At 36.5% G+C, this 9,949-nt stretch overlaps 1 pseudogene; it reads right to left on the minus strand.

Annotated features, from left to right (window-relative positions):
• Nucleotides 1–5,012: 5,012 nt before the first annotated feature.
• LOC136315037 (large ribosomal subunit protein eL33 pseudogene) lies at nt 5,013–5,360 on the minus strand (annotated as a pseudogene).
• Between the last annotated feature and the right edge of the window lie 4,589 nt (nt 5,361–9,949).

Genomic DNA, 9,949 nt, shown 5'->3' on the forward strand with positions numbered 1-9,949 from the left:
ACACATGGAGTCTCTTTTGATCATTTCTCTAATCCTCTGAGTGAAGTGGTTCAGCTGTGACTCCTCCTCATTTTGCAGAGGAAGGAAGGCACAAAACCATCCATTTGTCCAGAGTCACATGGTGATGAGGTGGCAGAGCCAGAACTGGAAACCAGATGCCTTGATCTCATACAAGGCTCTGGGTATTATGCCAACCCTGGCCATTTCCCTAAGAGTCTGAGCTAACAAGAATTTCTGTATTATCAGCCCTTGAAAATGGAAGCAAATTGGCATGCAGGGCCATCTGAAATAGTGGCATATCTAATTAATCAAAATATGGCCTATACAAAATAAATCAACTTAATTGGATAACAAATGTTTCTAAGTAAATGTTTTTTCAAGAGTCTATTAGTATTCATATGAAAATAATTCATGTGTAATTAATATCATCCAGGCATAATACTTATGATTTTAAAAAAGAATCTTTTAAAATGCTTGTTCTCTGAAATAGTTATGTATTTTTTTCAGTGAAATCCTATTCATAGTAAATCCCTTATTATTATATTAATATGAAGATGTATTAATCATACAAATAAATTTGTTATTTATTCTAAATTAATGAAAAATTGAACAGGCCATTAGACATGACCAAACCCAATTTTCCCTTATTTTACATAAAACAAAGAAGGCCCAGTTCACTGAAATCCTCTTGTCCAGTTGGTGATTGAGTTAGAACAAGATGTGGTAGTTTGAGTCTTTGTAAATTTTCCTGCCCTCCCCTTGTTAGAATTACAGATTCATGCTGTCTGCTAGGAGACATCATGGTACCATCCTTTGGAGTGGGCAGAGCTCCATTCATGCTAAGCTTTACCATGTCAAGCTGAAATGTCAGTCTGACAACTCTGGGCCAAAATGTCAATATGCATCTCATGTTTCTTCTTGCCCTCTGCACTCCTGTTATTTGCCAAGAGAACACCCAGGAGTAGACACTGGCCAAAGAAAAGTGAGAAGACCCATGGAAGAGATCTGAACCCAAACTGCAGGCTGGAGCCAAGCCTAACAGGGCTCCAGGCAACTCTGAATTTGAGATTGAGAAACTAACAAATAATTGTTGATGTAAGCCACTAAATGGTGGAATGCTTTTTTCCAAAGCATTATTGCAACATTAACTGACTTATGTACGAGGCAATTACTTTTCTGTCTTCCATTTTATGGCTCTTTTGGTTATATATATACAGTGTGTCCGTAAAGTCATGGTGCACTTTTGACTGGTCACAGGAAAGCAACAAAAGATGATAGAAATGTGAAATCTGCACCAAATAAAAGGAAAACCCTCCCAGTTTCTGTAGGATGATGTGGCAGCATGTGTGCATGTGCAGATGATCACGTAACACCATGTATACAGCAGAGCAGCCCACGACCATGCCAGTCGAGATGTGGATGGTACAGAGGAAAGTTCAGCATGTTCTGTGGCTCGCTAAATTTGAATCCGTGACCAAAGTGCAACATGAATATCGGCGCGTTTATAACGAAGCGCCACCACATAGGAATAACAATACTTGGTGGGATAAGCAGTTGAGGGAAACCGCAGTTGGGTGGAGAAACCCTGTTTTGGTAGGTCATCAGTCAGTGTCGAGTCTATAGAGGCTGTATGGGATAGCTGCCTAAGGAGCCCTAAAAAATCTGTGCATGAGCCCACATTGAACTGCACTGAATAGGTATGAAACTGGGAGAGTTTTCCTTTTATTTGGTGCAGATTTCACATTTCTATCGTCTTTTGTTGCTTTCCTGTGACTGGTCAAAAGTGCATCATGACTTTACAGACACACTATTCATTTTTTCAGTGAATTCAGCTTCATTATAGATAATATTTTCTAAAGAAGTATAGTCCTTCAGGAAAAAAAATGTGACCTTGTTTACTTTATTTTAGGGTTCTTGACCATTTAGCTGAACAAAAACTTGCCAACTACAAATTACATTGAGAATAACCCAGAATCTTATGTTGGACTAAAAATGATCTTTTCAATCTTATCTATTTAGTCAATAAATCACTTGTCTACTTTGAGTTACTTCAGATCTAATTCAGGCACTGAACCATTCCCAAATTATACTTCAGGTGCCTTGAATGGTTTTTTATTTTTTCTATTCTGGTAACCTAATTACAACCCCATCTTTAGCATACCTGAAGAGTCTGACCACATAAAATGGAGCAGTGTTTATTAAAACATCCCAGATAAATGCATGAAACATTCTAACGTGCATATGTGGGCTGATTTGCAAAGCACCTTATGTGCCTCTTTAATAAATAGAGTTGTACAATTAACAAAGTGATTCCACATCTATTATTGTCAGGACAGGTGATCTTTTACATTTTGAGGGCAGAACACTGAGACTTGAAGAAATTTGTTCAGGGCATGCAGCTAGGAACTGGCCTACTTTCAAATCTCATGCACTTTCCCAAATAGCTCATCAAAGCTGAGATCTGAAGCCAGGAAGCCTTCTGGAATGAAGAATATGGGATGGGACAATCAGTGACAAACCTTGACATTGTCAAGGAGTACTATGATAAAATGAAGAAGGTAGTCCCAGTTCCTCTAGTGCAAGCCGACGACTTTGCATTGACCACTTGGCATACTTTTCTTTGTGTCAATCAGCATCAAGTAAGAAAAACAGAATGTACCCCAGGTAGTTAATAGGTAGGTTTCAGGACCCTAGAATCTGAAGCCACCTGTAAGAGGTGGAAGCCAGGAAGGTGGTGCTGCCCTGAGACAGCTGGGGTCACCAAGGAGACACAGACACTAAGGAGACACGGACACTCTGATTGGCCACCACCAACCAAACAGAGGGAACAACCACATTGCTTCTTCTTCTTCCTGTTTTGCAGTCTCCCACCAGTGCTACCTGAAGCAAGTTGACAAGGCTCCATGAAATATAATTTGCAAGTGTCCATGGTCTGCCACGTAGGGCAGAGCAGAGCAGGGTAAAGTTAGGAATCCTGATCTTTGTGCAGGCAAAACACAGGTACAGATGATTTCTAAACTTCAACCGCCTCAGAGAAGCAAGTTTTGAAGGTATTGCTTGTGAGCTATTCCTAGTTTAATGGGAATCAGGTTAGGTGGCTGGAGGTGGGGAGTGGAATGACAGAGACACTGAAACGAGCTGTATAATCTAAGGACAAACTTTGAGTTTATAGTCTTTACTGTTACTCTTATTTAAGAAGCCTCGTACTTAAGTCCTATATTTATTCTTGAAATTTTTAATAATCTCTATTCCTACCCTCTGTCTCTTTAACAGAGAGCAAGCAAATGGTGTGCGTGTGTCCACAAAAAGTCATTACAATGAGTGGCGCAGACAGTCATTGCAGGGGGTTGGCCTCAGCCTCTCCGGCTGTGTCTGATCAGGGGAGGAGGCAGGAGGCCCGTGCCCTGGTCCTGCGTGTTTGGCAGCTTCTCTGAAGCTGGAATCCAGTGTACAGAGAACATGCTAGCCAGGGGCACAGGGATGGAATGGAAAAGTACTCCTTGAAATTTGTCTAATTTCTTCCAGATGTCTCCCACCGGCTTTGTTGTTGGCGTGCTTTCCTGTTTTCCATTTAGTACCTTTTATAGTCACATCTTCAAATATGAGTGAAAAGAAAGTTTTTTTAAAAAAGGATGTCACCAATCCATATTCATACATATGCATATAGAATACTAAAACTTAACATGCACATGAGATGCAATGGTATAAAAATATATACATATATGTGCTTTTAAGAAAAAAAAACGTGATTACTTCTATTTAATTAACTTTGATTTTTCTGTCTCGTTTATCGGTGCCTGTAGAAGAAAACAATAATAAATCATTTATAAAAATGGCTCAATCCTTTCTACTGGGAAATATAGCCAGCCAGACGTTCTCATAAATTGTTTAGAATAATGTGTATCTACAGTGATTTTTCTCTGATATGTGTGTTTAAAGTAGGAAAATAACAACCACAAGCTTTGAAAGATGGTTTTATTGGATGGATAGGATTTGCCAGGAGAGGGGGTATGCTGGGAAAATCTGTGCATTTGAACAAATAATGATGTATGTGACTTCCTTGTATCTGTGCTAAAGGACACAGACTCTGTCACTAGGAAAACAGAAACAAAAGCTGGGATCAGAGGCAAGAAACCACAAACAAAAATACTGATGGCTGTAAGTTGGTAGGAAAGCAAATAAATCCTCGTTTGTTTCTCTAGGCTTTCCATAAGCTTCTCTCTTGCAAGGACTTAGGTGGGTATTAACGCTGGGTCCCCAAGCCAAACGTTCTGAAACTCTCCCTCGCTCACCAACTGGAAAAGAAAGAACTTTCCAGCCCTGGCTCTTGTGAAGTGCCTCCTCTTGGAAAAGATTTACCCAGGACTCATTATTTAAAGATGAGTTTGAATCAATTGTTCCAGTTAAAAATGCAAGGGGAATGCTTAATTTACCTAAAAGAAGAAACCGTCCTAAAGGATCTAAACCACGCTTTAAAAATATCCAAGCAAATGACATGCCAGTCCCTTGCCACTGATTTCAGTTCAGGGCCTGTGGGTCCTCCTGGTACCATGCATTTATTATCACACTAGGCAATTGGCAAACATTCTCATCATTAAATTAAACTTGTTCTTTATGCATTTCTGTTGGATAATGAAGTTTGGCTCATTATATGGTAACATTGTCAGTTTTTTAAAAAAATCATGAAAAACATTACATATCATTAAATATTCTTTCACAAACTCATATTGAGAGCTGAATACTCTGCTGAATTAAGATAGTTTGTTTTATTTAACCAATGACCTAATGTTGAACAGTTAAAATATCACTATTTCTTCATTACTATCAATGCTGGGATGATGTAAACATCCTAATAAGAAAATCTCAAAATATTATCATGATTAGTTCTTCAGAAACATTACCACAAGTAGCATCACTGGGTCAAAGAGTATGCGTATTAGTCTTTCTACATATATTTACAACTAACCTCTAGAAGAGTTGCACCAATTTTTTTCAAGCCCACTTTTATTAATTTACTTTCTCAATAAGTTTAAGTCCTTTAAGGGGTACAGCCTTACACAGATTCTGTGTCCAGTGGCCTTACCAGGAAGTTTGCTTCAGAATTTGGCACAAACCATGCCACTATCTCTAGGGGCATGACTTACCTTTTCCCAGGTGACTCTGCTTTTGTTTGGTTTGCCACCAGGAGACATTGTGTTATTCTTTGCTTTGTACAAAGCATACCTCTTGTCTCGATAGAATTCAGATTTATGTCCTGCATAAACACCTTCAATTTTAAGAAGAACTGTGTGTTCCTTCTGATTCTGATGAGCCCGCTTGTAGCCAGCAAAAATGGCCTTGGACTATGGCCTTCCAGACATATTTGTTGTTATGGAAGCCCTGTTCTCAGCAGGCTTCCATGAGCTCCAAGATGGCAGAAAGAGTTGCAGCAATTTTTATTCCCATTAATGATAGAAAAATGCTTGTTCATTTTCTGCATCTTTGCCAACTGTGAGCATTGTCATATTAATATGCATCTTGATTTCTACTGAAATGTAACTTTTACATTTATTTAATCATCATCTCTATATACTGACTGGTGGACTCTTATTCATATTCTTCCACAGTAACTCTACCATGTATTAATTCGGGCCCTGTGATAAGGATTTGGGAAATAGACGCAAACTAGATAGGCAAGGGCCATGTCTACAGGAAGCTTGCAGTTAATCAGGGAAGAGCATGCTATCGAAAGGGTGTTGGAGGATTTAAAAGGTTGGAAGACCACAAGGAGTTTATGTATAGAGACAGAAAAAGACCCATGAATAAAGAAGAGTGGTCTATTTATTTCATTGTTACTTTTATGATTAAGTTCTATTCACCTATTAAGAATATTGCTCTTTGCTCGCAGATATACTTAGTATTCCTAATCTGCTATTATTTATCTTTTACTTTTGCTTTAAATTTTTCTTGTCAAATTTAGAAATTAATTCCCATACAATTTTGCCATTGCTCATATTTGGAAGGGTATTCTCTCTAACTTGATTATAGAAATCTTACCAATAGTTTGTCCAATAATATTTATGATTTTTTTATGTTTAAGTTTTTATATGGAATGCATTTGATAATGTGTTATGAGATACTACTGTAAGGTTTTCTGGGTTGTTTTGTCTTAGAGATTCTTTTTAACTACAAATGCTGAAAATTGACCCAATGTTTAATTTTTAATGGTCTATTTTTTTTCAATGAGTGATGGAAATTTATGCTATACTGAATTATTACTTTGCTTTCTGCAGTTTAACTTTTTTTTATTATAGGTGCCAGTGCCAATCAGCTTTAATCATCATAGTTTCACAGTTGCCTATAACATTGTATAAGATCCTCCTAACACATTTATGTTTCAAAAACTGCTTTTATATTTTAATTTTAGGTATTTTCATTTGAATTGTCTTAGTATTGTATATCAACTGTGTAAGAACTGACATGTTTCCAATATGTGACACCATAGATTATATTCATATTAATATATAACTCTTTAGACAGTTCAGGATTCATGTTATATGTCTACCTTTTTTTCTTCCCATCATTGCATTTCCAGTTCTTATTGCATCTTTGTAGGGTTTCAGAGCTAAAATAAAAATATTATTAGGTAGCAGGCCTTTGATTTCTAGAATAAATTTTGGCATATTCACTTAAAGGCTACTCTTTATTGTCAACTGCATTAGATGTATAATTATTCTCCAACCATGAGTTCTTTATTTGTCTTCATTTCACAGAGTAATAAAGCATGTTTTCCCATAACTCCTTCTAGTAGGGAGCATATCCCGTCTTCTCTAGTGTTGAATGCTTAAGAAGGCCTTGTTTTCCCCAGATACAGTTGTGGCTAACTCTGCAATGTTTTGATCACAGTCACTTCGCTTCAAAACTTGTCAACATATATTGCTTATCTTTGGCGTTTAGTGGTGCAAGAAAAAAAAATACAACTTTTATTAACTGTCATTATTTTTTATCATCATTTGCTGTATTTTATATTTTGTTTTACATGATTTTCGTTCCATTTGAAAATTTTAAAAAAGTAAAGCTTGCATTCTGGTCAGAGGCACAGAAGAAAATATTGGGCCCCTTACATTAGAAAAAAGTGTAAAGTTGGGGTTTTGTGGAGCCTTTCAGATGTCGGGGTCTGGGGTGTGCATCTAGTGAAACTGCCATTAAATCCACCTCTGATTCTAGTATCTCTTTCTCCTTTAATATTTCTTGGTGTGTGGTAATTGCTGACTCAAACACGGCATTTCTCCTACCTAAGAAGTGTTGTTTATGCTATTGTTTAATCACTGCTTCAGATTTGGTCAGGCGTGACTTCCTGAGACTCTTGTAGGTTAAAGGGGATAATACATCTGCCATTCATATATCTCATCTCTTCTCCAACCATAATCATGGTTATCATCTGACAGAACTATAAATTCTTCTACATTACTTCACTACTTCTTAATGTGAGAAATAACATTTTATGCCTATGCAATTTTTCATGATCTCAGAGCATTCTTCCCCTATAATTGCTTAACTCTGCTCTCTTACTCTACTTTCTTGAATCATCTTATTAACACAAATAAATTATAAAACATATAAAAACATATTCTAAAGTTTTCTCCTATTAACTTTAGGAAATACATGTCAGACTGTTTTTCCAAACCTTTACCAGCATTGCCGCTTAGATTGTTATACCATTTCACAGGCATTTGTTTTTTCTCTATTTTCCAAGAGGAGTGATTGTCTGTTACAACAAAGTCTCCATGCTATGCCAGCCAACCTTTGGCTGCAGCCACATGCTTTTACGACCTACTCTACAGCACTCACGTTATACTTGCTGTGACCATAGGATCCAGACAGAAGCTATTGGCTCAATGGAGCATATTCCTGAGAAAGATACATTCCAGCCCTTGTTTCTTGGCCAATGCAGACATCAGCAAATAGTAGAAGAGGCTTGGCATTGATGATTTGGTTTTCTTTCTGTCATCCCCGTGATGATTATTGCCTCTGGAAAGAAGCTCTTCTATAAAGGTACAACTTTGTCTTTATTGTAATCACTATTTCCAAGGAAGTCTAGCTTCCTAGCTAGTTTTCTCTAATTGTTTGGAATAACACTATTGTCTTCACCCACAGTGCCCAAATTAAAGGTGTCAGTGAGGCTGTAACATATTTTTTCCTAATTAATTCCTAAGTACACTGCTCTCAAATAGAGGATAAGTATGAATCCCTTTGTCACTTGTTCAAGCAGAAATTCCTGGAGATTTTGCTCATTAATGACATTACCCTCCAGGGCTCTGGTAGACTTTTTCCCTTTATTTTACCTGTATTTATAGTCCATTACATGAAAAAAATTATAGAAACAATGATATAGATGCTTTGGTTAATGTTACCAGGAAATATCAGTCTATAATCTATTGAAAGAGAATTGTACTTTTTGAAACAAACATCAAACGTTTCAGTAATTCCAATAGGATGATGACCTGAAATAATAGGAATTTATGAGAGTTGTTAATGAGACCTTTTAAATATATTATTTTTAGCAATGCCTGGACAGTAATTACATTATAGATGAAAAGATAATGTGTAATCAGCCCACACTTATTAAATAGTTATGGTGTGCCTTACTCAGGGCATAGAGGAATACAAATAAATATAATATATATAATATAAAGTTATCAGTCATTCCTGATATTCATTAATTATCTAGTTACAGTAAAGTAATATTTTAAATGAATAAGTTATGGATAACAGTATATTATAAGATGTTAAAATTATTAGATTCATAGAATGTGTAAGTTAGAGTATGACTATTAGAAAGTAGTAAAATCATTAGGAAAAGGGTAACTGAAGCTATACCTTAAAGGACTAGTAAGACATAGATAGGTTAGAAGAAGAAAAATTCCACTTGGTGGAAAGTGCAATTACAACAATAATAATTATAACAATGATTACTACCACACTTACTATTTCCCAAACATATTACTGGGCATCATTTTATTTAATCATCTCAATCATTTTTTAATTAATTTATTTATTGTATTTACACAGATTCTAGTGTCTCCCCAAAAATATCCCCCCTCCCCCGTATTCCATCAATCATTTTTGAGCTAACAATAGTCCCAATTCACAGTGAAAAAACTGAGGCTCAGTGAATGATGCCATCTGGATTTGAATGCAGACTGGTGAGTTTCCAAAGCATAAGATTTTAACAGCTACTACTTATTCCACTGAACCAAAGAGTAATTATTGAGAATAAGTAGAGGATAATGGGGAAATAATGATGGATTTAGTATAAAAATGAAAATAGTAAGTTACCCATGAAAGAACCTTTCAAAACATCCCCATTTTCTCTCCCTTTGACCACCTTAGTTATTTAGAACATTTTCCTATATAGCTTACCTCCAGTAAGATTTCTGTTGCCTTTCTTATATGGGGTAAGCACAACAGAGGCCTGAAAAACATAAGATGTCTTGAGTAACCCTCAGGAAATTTGCCCGAATTTGGGGAACCAAAATAAATGAGGAGGTGATTGAGAGAATCCTTCACACATTTGAGCTGAACTTTTTTGGCATTTAGTATCTTCACCGGAGACCAAAGGAGAATGGGAAGGATTTAGTTTTATGGCTCCTTTCTTCCAAGTGGTTTAGAATTACTTTAACCTTTTCTAATGAGTTCTTGAATGCTACATGGAGAGAATGAGACATGCCTCTATTCTCAGGAAGGCTTTGATTTCTACCAATTTTACGTTGGCAAAACAGAAAGTGTTTCATGAGTCATCTCTGATTCCCTGAAGGATTATCACAAGTCAATTTTTTTTTTCAGCTGGGTCTGATGACTGTTGTATGATCTTTCTGCACCCTTTCTCTTCCTCTCTGCCTTAAATCTGGCTGGTTTAGGTTATCTTTGATTTATGCCTCTATTTCTTTACAGCTTCTCAATTCATCAC

Source organism: Saccopteryx bilineata, chromosome 11, assembly GCF_036850765.1.
Source record: "Saccopteryx bilineata isolate mSacBil1 chromosome 11, mSacBil1_pri_phased_curated, whole genome shotgun sequence".
Taxonomy (NCBI): domain Eukaryota; kingdom Metazoa; phylum Chordata; class Mammalia; order Chiroptera; family Emballonuridae; genus Saccopteryx; species Saccopteryx bilineata.